Source organism: Macrobrachium nipponense, chromosome 25 (genome assembly GCF_015104395.2).
Source record: "Macrobrachium nipponense isolate FS-2020 chromosome 25, ASM1510439v2, whole genome shotgun sequence".
NCBI classification, from domain to species: domain Eukaryota; kingdom Metazoa; phylum Arthropoda; class Malacostraca; order Decapoda; family Palaemonidae; genus Macrobrachium; species Macrobrachium nipponense.
This window is the reverse complement of record NC_087214.1, coordinates 25,733,842-25,746,194: the sequence shown is the minus strand read 5'-3', so window position 1 is coordinate 25,746,194 and position 12,353 is coordinate 25,733,842.

Below are 12,353 nucleotides of genomic sequence, written 5' to 3'. Positions count from 1 at the left end.
TATATATATATATATATATATATATATATATATATTAATATATATATATATATATAATATATGTATATATATATATATATATATATATATATACAAACTTTAATCTCTTTAGTATCAGAATACTATAACCTCCGGCAGCTGTTATGTATTGATACACACACACACCCATCCACACGGACACAGTAAAATTTTATACCAATAGTTCAGTGTTTGTTTTCCTTAGCTAACAAAAATGTGAAAAGTTCAAATGGAATGAAAACCAGTGAACCGAAACTTCTCCCTCCCTTCAGGCCTACAAAAAAAATAGACAAATAAATAAAATGAACCGAACCCCACAACAATATCATGAAACATAGGCCGAAAACTACCGTATTTTCTTCATAACCAAATTTTTCTTCTCCACAGCTCTGCACACTGACGAGCCTAAAGATACGCCCAAACTGCAGTAAAACATGTCTGAAATATCGACAACTTGTTGCACACACATCAAAATCATGCCAAAAACAAGTCAACGATATATTAGTAGTCCTAACCAGTGCATCATGTGATTATCCAGCACTTGCCAATAGACTGTTTTCATTTAAAGTCGTTGACATGTTTCCGACTTGTTTGTGGCATGTATGGGATGTCACTACCAGCCACCGAATGTTTCGGTGATTTGTTTCCAACATGTTTGTAATAATAATCAAAGCTGAGATAGTGGCTTGAACATCCTAGGAACAAGAAACTAGTAAATAACCTCACAGAGGAAGGAGGCCAAGTCTCGATTACCGAAAGTGACACTTCCATTAGCGCCAGGGACGGCGGCCAACGGCCTCCTGCCTTCATTTGTCTGTGAAATAGGGCAAATGACCTCATTTGCCCCAAAGGCAATTTGGATCTTTTTGTAAAAGTTTTTTTTTTTTCTTTAACAGAGATAACGAAGTTAACTCGATTGCTGAAACATGACATTTGAGGTACTGAAAGGCACCTGAAACCAAAGCTGATCAACTGGAAGGTTTGAAAAAAGGTTTTGAAATTGAACTGGCATTCAGAAATGACCATCTTCATAGATTCATTCTGTTGAGTGTTGAAATGAAATGTTTGCAACACACAGCAATAAATCACATTAAATCTGTCTTTGGTGCGACCTGGATGTCATCAGCAGTAAACTACCTTCATTTACTTATGATTAGAGGGATTTAGATCTTCATCTTCGCTTAATGGCCTTCGAATTCAGGCAGAAATGAGCGGTTTTATCCAGCTGCTGAGGTCGGCGGTGCTTTTGGGGAAAGTAGATGGGAATCGGAAGACCACAGAGGCTGTGGCTTTGTTGTTCTGTCAGATGCTCTGTGGTTGAGGGAATTAAGTTTTGTTAGGATGATTATACTTCCCCAGATTTGGAGTGACGTTTATTATGTTTCTCTCAGAAATTACAAAAAACTGTTACTTGCACAACAGTAGGTATTTTCAGTAGTGTTGAACTGTGCTTTTAAAAGACTCCTTTTAGTTACCCAGGTATCTTTTATTCCTTGGAACACAAGCTGGACCTGTGTGCTATTTTACTGGCATTTGTATAAATGCTTTTTGTGTTGCAAGCTGGACTTGTCTTCTTTTGTATTTTAATGTCTTACTTAGTATTACAATCCTTTGTCAAAATAGGCTCGACCCATGGATTTTTATGTCTGTGTTTTAGCTTGTAAGTCTGTATAACTTTTAGGTAAAACCAGTAAACTTGCTTTATGTTATCGCCATGTAAGCATTAAATTGCTTCGGCGAATTTTCTGCTTATTTTATGAATTTGTAACAAATAAGGACAAACAAATATACCATACTATACTATACTATACTATCTAAATAACCTATAATATACTATACATACGATACTATACTATACTATACTATACTATACTATACTATACTATACTATACTATACTATACTATCATCCTCATTATTATTATTATTATTATTATTATTATTATTATTATTATTATTATTATTATTATTATTATTATTATTATTATTATTATTATTATTATTATTATTATTATTATTATTATTATTATTATTATTATTATTATTATTATTATTATTATTATTATTATTATTCAGGAGACGAGCCCTCTTCGTATGGAACAAGCCCATAGTGACCATTGATTCGAAATTGAAGCTTCCAAAGAATGTTGTGTAGTTCATTTGAAAGCAGCAGCAGAATGTAATAGGAAATACAGAGAACAAATCAGTTATTAGAAAAGAAAAATGAATCGGCAAATTAACAAATAAACAGATAGAAATGTAAATGAATTATGAAAACACAGGAACTGCAGGTTCCAGTGACACCACATCCTCAGGGAGACACTTCCAGAGTCCAAGGGTGTGTGGAATGAAGGACTCCTGGAACCTTGAAGCTCAGCAGCTAACAAAGACCCAGGATCAATGAACATGACACTTTTAATGGTTTGTGTCCAGATCCTGAATAGGATACCACAGGGATTCCTTGGAAAAGTCTGCTCAGTGCTAAGGAACAGTCCCGTTGTAAAATTACGTCGAGGTAATGCAGTGGAATGAATCTTTTCTTCTGCAATATGCAAGTATGAGGGTCTGTACAGTGCGTACGTAGCGTTGCATAGTTATTAAAGGCCACTCAGTGGCTCCAGTGGTCCACAATGACGTTATAAGGGACAAGAATTGGGATGAGTCCGATTGGGAATAGAACTAATATTGTCTTTGTGACACTCAAGTAATTGAAGGCACTGAAGAGCTGATAGGAGACAAGGTATTAAACGACATGTCAGTATATAAATATAAATGAGACATTAACCTTTTATTATTATTATTATTATTATTATTATTATTATTATTATTATTATTATTATTATTATTATTATTATTATTATTATTATTATTATTATTATTATTATTCAGAAGATAGAGAACCCTATTCATATGGAACAAGACCACCAACTGGGGGATTTGAAGTGGCTGAGGTCACTCCAGGATATTCACCTTGTGTTTTCATTCGTTTCTTCTCAAGATAAAGTCTTCATTCGGTATTAGAGGACAGTAATTTCTCCTCACAAGTCAATATATATATTGTTAGAGGGGTCATCAAAGAGCGTCTTCCCAAAAACGAGCGGCACCGGAAGCTTTCGTTTTTCACTTTCAGTGAAGGAAAACTAATTGGAATCCAAGACATTTTTGAAAAGAAAAAAAAAAATTGTAGCCATTTTGGTGGAAACAAACTTGAAACTAAAATATAGTCGACTGGACTTATTTAATGTTGAAAGTGACTTTATTTAATGACTGAAGGAGCATTAGTGATCGTATCATCGGAAACTTTTTGTGTAGTAGTGATTAATAATTTAGGTGTAAGAGTGGAGACCCCATTTCTTTTTTTCAATTCCTTCGTCGTTGACTTACGCTGTGATTTGAGAAACAATAAACAGAGGAGATTTTGATTTGAAATCATTCATTGTTTGTTTGTTTGTATGGCGTTTTTACGAAATCATTCATTGACGAAAAACTTTATGACCAGAAAGATCATCTTTTTAAATATGTTCCCAAAATTATGTCCTTAATCCTGACTGTGGAGAGAGAGAGAGAGAGAGAGAGAGAGAGAGAGAGAGAGAGAGAGAGAGAGAGAGAGTTGCAACCTGTCAAAGTGAAACTGCCCACTGAGCCAAGCAGTCAGGGCAGGTGAGGCGAAGCCAAGAAATGGCGTCGATTACCTGAACAATGAACCACTTTGCCTAATCTTGGCAGCTCTGACATTTGCCTGCAGTGCGCCTTTCCCGGAGGACTGTCAATGGGGTATGTGCCATGAATCCCTATCAGGACCACTCGAATGAGCCAGGAGCCCACAATGTACCAAAAGCTGCCTTTGTCAGTCTCCAAATTATGAACAGCCAATTTGTATTATATGACTGACTTAGGCATCACTGCCTATTATCACACAAATCAGACTCGTATCACATTACTAGTGAGTAACACCTTTCCCGATAACCAATGATATATCGAAAAAGTTGCTTAATTTTTTTAGCGGTGCACCCACACTAATAAAACATGTCTCCAACACGTCGGCAACTTATCACATACATGTCACAGACGAGTTGTAAACATATCAACAGCCATAAGTGGAGAACTAACCTTTGGCAAAAGCTGGATAATCATAAGGAGTACCTACTGGTTTGGGCTTGTATTCAACATGTTTATGATGTTTGTGTGAAAGTTGCCAACGTGTTTATGACATGTTTATAACTGCAGTGTGGGCACGGGACAGAGAAATATAATGCCCTTTTACCCTGAAATTATTGTAGATGGTTTTAGTGGGACTGAATCCCTGAGAATCTGCTGACATGGATGGACACCAAATCAACTAAACAAATGATCTTTACGGTTTTCGTGACTCTAATTATAGTGAGGAATTGGACTATTCTTCTTTTCGTCATTCAACAGATTTTCCTAAAGCGATCTGGCAATATCGGCCGTCTGGAATGAAGTGACAAAGGACCAGATACTGGTCTATGAAGGATTACCATACGAGGAGGAGAGAATTCACCCGAAATAATCGAGAGTTCCCCTAAAAAAGAAAATTAGATTTATAAAAAAAAACGGAATTGATGGATAACATTAGAAAATGTCAACAGAGACAATTCGCTGCTTCGAATCAATATACAAAGACCCCTTTTTTTAAAATCTTGTTTTTGGGGATTGGGGGAAGAGATAAAAGGAGTGATAACAAGTGACCACATCTGCCAACTATCGATTCCTCTAAAGGACCCGAGAGGACTCTTCTAGGGCCTTCGAGGAGGGTGTTAAGAGGGAGAGGGCAAAGGTCCTTAGGCTACAGGATATCAGTGGTGGATTTTCCAAGTCTCCAGTTGTCCCACTCAAAGATATTCGTTCCAGTCCCGTATATAACACACATATAAGAAAAAAACCGAGGTTTTACTGATTTCTTAAAACGATCCTTTGTCCACAAAACGGGTTCTACCAACTTCCCTTAGTACTGCGAACATATGAATCTCCGTTTGCACATCAAATCTAGAACTCCAAGACAAAAATCGACACAAGAAACCGGAGTCTGATTGGTAGTCCGCTTCTCCCTCGTCCTCCAACGCGTCAACACCGACAAACAGAAGAAGAAGAAGAAATTTGTTTTCAGGGTGTAAACGGAGACATCTCGGAGCCAACCCCAAAACCTGAAAAGACCCGGGGTCCCAAAATCTGTCAGACACCAAGGTCCTCTTTTAGAGTCACAGGACTTGATGGCTGTCGACTCCATTTGTTAACAGCAGCTGTGAATCACCCATGGAGGAGATGAGGGAGGAGGAAGGATTGCAGGATTGAGGGATTGAAAGACTGAATGAAGGATTGTAGGATTGCGGGACTAAAGGAATGTAGGACTGGAGGATTGAGGAAATGAAGGATTGAATGTTTGAAGCACAGAAGGATTATAGGATTGAAGGACAGAAGGACCGTAGGACTAAAGGACTGAGAGACTAAAGGATTGTAAGATTGAAGGATTAAAATATTGTAGGATTGAGTGACTAAAGGATTGTAGGATTGAATGATTGAGGGACTAAAGGATTGAGGGACTGAAGTATTGAAGGATTGTAGGATTGAAGGACTGAGCAATTGAGGATTGAGGGTTTGATAGAATGTGAAAATCTTAAGGGAAACCAGACAGACAAAATTGAAAAAACTGAAGAAATCCAATTTGAGAAGCTCAGAATAAATTCGACGAAACTTCAAACTTGGCAAATTCTGACTAAATTTGACTTCTGATAAAACCTGTCAAATCTCCATCAAAGTTGAGAGAATTTGCCACAACTAATGGGTAAAACAACCAAATGGGTAAAAAAAACTAATGGCTAAAGCAACTAAAGGGTAAAACAACTAATGGACAAAAAACCAAATGGTAAAATAACTGAGGAGCAAAACAACTAAAGGGTAAAACAACTAAAGGCAAAACAACCAATAGGTAATAATTAATGGGCAAAACAACGATTGGGTAAAACAAAACAATGGGTAAAACAAGTAATTGGGAAAACAATGGGTAAAATAAAAAAAGCAAATGTAAAATAACTAATGGGTAAAACAACTACAGGTTAAACCAACTAATGGACAAAACAACTATAAGGTAAAACAACTAATTGCTAAAAAACTAAAGGGGTAAAACAACTAATGAAAAAAGGGAAATCTCTCATGGGTAAAACAATTAATGGGTAAAATAACAACAGAAGAGTTAAACAACTAATGGACAAAACAACCAAATAGTAAAATATCTAATGAGTAAAACAAGAGAAAACCTTCATAGGCAAAACAACAAAAGTCTAAAACAACTTATGGGTAAAACATCTCATGGGAAAAACTCATGAGTTAAACAACTAATGAGCAAAGCAATTCATTGGTAAAACAACTCATAAAAAAACCAACATGAGTAAAATAAGTAATGGGCAAAACAACAAGAGTAATGGGTGAAACATCTCGTGGATAGAGCTAATAGGCAAAACGCTAAAGGGTACAACAACTAATGAGTAAAACAAAACAACCGATGGGTAAACCAACTTTTGGGTAAAAGAACTAAATGGGGAAAACAACTAAAGAAAAAGACAACTAACTAATGAGTAAAACAATTCAAAGGGAAAAACCCTCATGGGAAAAACAACAAATTGCACAACAATAATAAATAAAACATGTCATAGGGAAAACAACTAATGGAAAACCAACTAACCAGTGGTTCTCAAATTATGGGTCACGACCAACAGAAGTGTTCAAGAAGAGAGGAGGGGAGGGGGAATAATGAAGGACGGGGGATAAACAAGAGGGAGGAGGAATAAACCCACATATACGTTTATTTCTGCCAGGTGGAATATGAGACGTCTAATATTCTTGATCACTGAGTTTATTACAGCACATTTTAAGCATTCCAAAGTCTTTCTAGATTAAATATCAATTATGATCGACATTTAAATACAAAAATAGTCCTTTTTAAGTCCGGCAAAAAATCCCTTTTGCTGGATGATTAAATAAAACTATATATTACGATTATACTCAAAATAATAAAACACAAAGACATCATATTCAGTCACCAGAGAAATCATACATAAAGTGTTTCTATCGAGAAAAAATGAATTCTGTTTTCTCCAACGAAACTCGGAGAAAAATTTCGACAGCAATTTCACAAGCAATGGAAACAAAAATTCATCGAAATTCATAGAAATATTCATATTATTTCGTATATAAGAAAATACAAGTTTTCTTAAGAACTGAGGAATTCCTGCTCGAAAGCACAGGCAATTTTCCTCAGTGACTAGAAAAAAAAAAAAAAAAAAAAAAAAAAACTTCTGATAAGAGTTTCATGCCAAGTTTGGCGCGATTTATGAGAGAAAAAAAAAGAGGAGGAGGAGAAGGATGAGGAGGAGGAGGAATATGACAGGTTCAAGTTTGGGGAAATTATAACCGGCTCCCTTTTTGAAAGAATGATCACCCTCAGTAGTAAATAGATCCTAATTTTTATCTCTCTCTCTCTCTCTCTCTCTCTCTCTCTCTCTCTCTCTCTCTCTCTCGTGATGACCCTTAGTACGGAATAAATTGTAAGATTCCTGAATGCAATCCTGGGAATATTCCAGGCGATTGATATTTCAGACGCCTCAAGTCACCTTCGAAGTTGGAAGGGAGGGAAGTTGGAGGCACCTCAGTCAGTTCCTCCCCTCTCCCTTCCCCTCCCCCTCAGTCAGACAGCATTTCCTTTGATCTTCATCCGACACGTTTTCCGATCTCTTCTCGTCTCTCTCTCTCTCTCTCTCTCTGTCTGGTGTCGGTAGCTTTATTCGTTGACTCCAGTAAACTATAAGTTTCCTTATCCTAGGTCTTGGTTTCTCTCATTTGTGAATCGTATTAACATGAATCAGTTTGAGAGAGAGAGAGAGAGAGAGAGAGAGAGAGAGAGAGAGAGAGAGAGAGAGAGGCCACGAATGTTTGCTAAACAAAGTCTATAGACTTTTCAGAGCCTTCTGGGTTCAGTGTAGCGCAAGAGATGGATAGACGATACTTCAATCAATCAGCAATCGCCAAGTAGTTGGAATGGAAAGGGAAGGTGAATTGTTTCAACCTGAATATCCTTTGCATTGAAGCCACAACTGGGAAGGAGGGAGGGAGGTAGAAGGAACCAGCGGTCATTGTTTGGCTAATATCTTGTTTATCACCAGTCTGTATATAAAAGTGTCTAAGATGCAATTATGCAGAGGTTTATGCAAAAAAGCTGCAGTATTTCCACCCTCGTTTGTAATTTGTATAACCGTATTAATTCTAAAATCCTCTGCTGAAGAAGCATCCGATTTTAGGAGGAAAAATTTAACTCAGAAACGGACAATATGGCGACACCAACAACCATTTGCAGAGGATGCTCTCAACCAAAGTAAGATTTTGGTTGAGTGGTGCAGTGCCCAGCCCACCTTTGCCATGGCCATGGGTTGCCCCTGGGTATCACACCATCTGCAGGAGCCAAGAAAAAGGGGGAACAAAAGCAGACATGGAAAAAAACAGGTGCCATAAATGTCTGGAAACTGCCATAAACGGGGAAGAGTTGTTTATCAGCCTCGTTCTTCGGAGAGAGGAAAAACATTATTTTTTTCTCTGAAGGAAACACAAAACGCCGAGATGTTTATGAATATGGAAAGATGATTTGTGGCTCCTTCGAAACAACTTACGGCCTCGTACGTCTCCGGTAACGATTCCGGAAGTTTTTCTCGATAACCGCAGTTTCGTTATCAGCTTCGTCTTCCCAACGGCTCGATATTTTTTCACTTTATTTCTCTCGTCCAAAATTCCAAAAATTCAAAATGTCCCATTTTTTAAATTTCGCAGCTCTCGCAGAAACTTGTTGCAATTATTAAGCATTTGGGACTAAAATATTACAATATTAAATCACATCAGTTTCTCAGTCAGTCGAGTTAATTATTGAGTCTTATCACTTGTTTCTTGGATGACCACCTATGATAGCCAAAAATCGTTGGCATAAACGAGCTCCAGTGGCTATTTCTGTCAACATAAGAAAAGGCCAAGCAACCTCATGATAAAAATCCTTGGTAAGTAGTGTCCTCAGCTATTCATAGCACCTTGAAGACCAGCTTATTGAAGAAAAACAATAATGAACAAATTGAAGAATATCTTCTTCAGAAGACCATAAAACTCTGGTGTCAGTGGAAATAGTGTAGATAGCACTACAGGTCTTATCCTCTGATCTTATCCTATGGTCCAAAACACTGTCAGATTCGGAAATACTTTCAGAAGGCCGTTCAGGAAGAAAAGGAAAAGTGAGGTGGGCCGGCACAAAGGTGATTATAAAATGTAATCCCTCTCTTTTGCTGGAAAAAATTTTCCTGTTTCCCTTCCTGACTGTCTACTAAGTTCCTCTCTCTCTCTCTCTCTCTCTCTCTCTCTCTCTCTCTCTCTCTCTCTCTCCACTAATATGAACTGTCTAATTACTAGCTAATTACAGGAAACAACGGCCACAGGAAATTCTAGGATTCTGTATATATATGTGGCACCTTCATTAGATTCTAAAATCATCAATTGACCAGTTCTGACTGATCCTTAGAGACTGTCGTTACTTTCCTTTGAAAGAAAATAAACGAAAATAAAGAATTAGTTGGACTGTGTTTACTTTCTTTTAAAAGAGAATAACTGATGATAAAGAATTAGCTAAGATATGGAACCGATTTCGACCACTTTCTCACAGGAAATCCAGAGTTAGTGGGAAATTCCCGCACCACATAGTATACTAGGTACAAACAGCAACTGAAGCATAGGCAATAATATAAGTCTAAAATCATTGCCGAAATAAAGCCATTGTTCATACATTTCTCAAGCATCTGCTAGAGATTAGTTCTCCACTTACGGTCATTAACGTATTGCCAACTTGTTCGTGACATGTATGCAATAAGTCAGTAACATGTTTATGACGTTTGTAGCTTATACAGGATAAGTTGCCGACGTGTTGCTCGGTACTGAACTTTCCAAGAATTGAGAATTCATGCTAAAGTTAACAACATATCTCAAGAACTGGTGAACGGAATTTGAGGAAACTTGTCAGATAGGAGTTTCCCATCCAAGTTAAGAACATTAGTAAAAGAAAATAATAATAAGAACAAAAGAATAATGACAGGAGGCAAGAAGTAGAAGTTCAAACAGATATAAATCAGAAAAGGGAGAACATGGATGACAGAGGAAGCCAAATATCAATTGCTAGGAGAATAGTAATTAGGCACAATGTCATTCATAATCAGTCGCAGGACCTGAGTTCAAAGGTCAACATTAATTGCGAACCAGGAAGAATGTAAATGGTCAAGTTTATATATATATATATATATATATATATATATATATATATATATGTATATATATATATATATATATATATATATATATATATATATATATATATATATATATATATATATAAAGGTTTTTGCCACGGTAATAAGCAGTTTCTGATCTATTTCGTGAAAAAATTAATCCTCCCTTAAATGGGTCAGCTCTCTCTCTCTCTCTCTCTCTCTCTCTCTCTCTCTCTCATACTTTTAAAGACCAAATCCCCTCCTCTCCTAGGAGTCTATCTATGCTGCTGAGAAGAGAGAGAGAGAGAGAGAGAGAGAGAGAGAGAGAGTAGTTAACAGACCTATTCATATCAATACCGTTTTTCCATTAAAACTTCCCGCACGTAAAGTCCGAAAATGATGGAGGTCATTACCTGAAAATCCCAGCAAATTTGGCGCAAACTGGGCCACATATTCGGCTGAATCTTTCACTAGAGCTTTTCACTTCTCCCCACCATCACTTTTACCTCCCTCTTTCTACAAGGAGAGACTACTTACGTCAGACATCAATTTCGTTGTCATGGAGATAAAAGATCCCATCCTCTCTCTCTCTCTCTCTCTCTCTCTCTCTCTGAAGTACCCAACCTTTGCACAATTTCCTATTTGCAGACGAGAATTCCCAAGCAAAAGGCAAAATATTTACCGAGACCACAATATAGTGGCCAGGAATTGTGAGAAAACGACTGCCGTGAATATAACTCTGTTAGAGTCTGAGGACATTCCAACATCCATCCAATGTGAAATAGGTCTACGTTTCCATACACAATTGTGTTCATAAGCAAGAGCCCGTGTTGCTTTAAAGCCCGCTCAGCTTACGACAGAGAGCTCTCTTAGACCTTCTCAGATGTTAATTAAATCTTTATAAATATGATTGTGAATATTCGGCCTAATGACAGCACCTTTCTTTTAGGACACCTTTGCATAAATTTGAGCAATTCAAGAAATATATATATATATATATATATATATATATATATATATATATATATATATATATAACATATATATATATATATATATATACATATATATATATATATATATATATATAATATATATATATACATATATATATATATATATATATATATATATATATATATATACCATATATATATATACTATATATATATATATATATATATATATATATATATACTATATATATATATATATACATATATATATATATATATATATATATATATATATATATATATATATATATATATATATATATATATTATATCTATATATATATATCTATATATATATATATATATATGTAAATATATTATATATATATATATATATATATATATAATATATATATATATATATATATATATATATATATATATTTTCAAACTGTACGAGAGAGAGAGAGAGAGAGAGAGAGAGAGAGAGAGAGAGAGAGAGAGAGAGAGAGGCCTTTTCTAGTCCCGTACTCCGATTGGAAACGAGAAAAATAAACATATTGAGCACCCCATTTATGCTTCACATATTCCGACCGTTTATTAATAAACCAGATTAAAAAAAAAACTATTTAATACCTAGAAGGGTTTTAGAGCCAAGGCACCGATCCAGATACAATTTGCTCGCGTCCGGACAAAATGGTGGAAAAAAAATGAGCAATTCTGACGAAATAAATAAATAAAACATAAAAATGTTTATATTTATAAACTGTATCAGCGTCACCAAACCAGCCTAATTTAAATATTCATAACTTGCTTAATAAAGACTTTTTTTACCGCTGATTTAGACAAAGAAACTTTGACTCTCATTTATATGAGAATTAGTGATTCTCATTTACATTAGGATAAATTAAAATCACTGATTCTCTTTCATATATGAGAATAAACGAGAATCAGTTATTTCTGTACGAAATAACTCAAGTTCTATGGGATTATAAACATAACATTTCGCCAAATATCTATGCAATTGGATATATTCAAATGAGCATTTAATAAATATACATCTCTCTCCTATT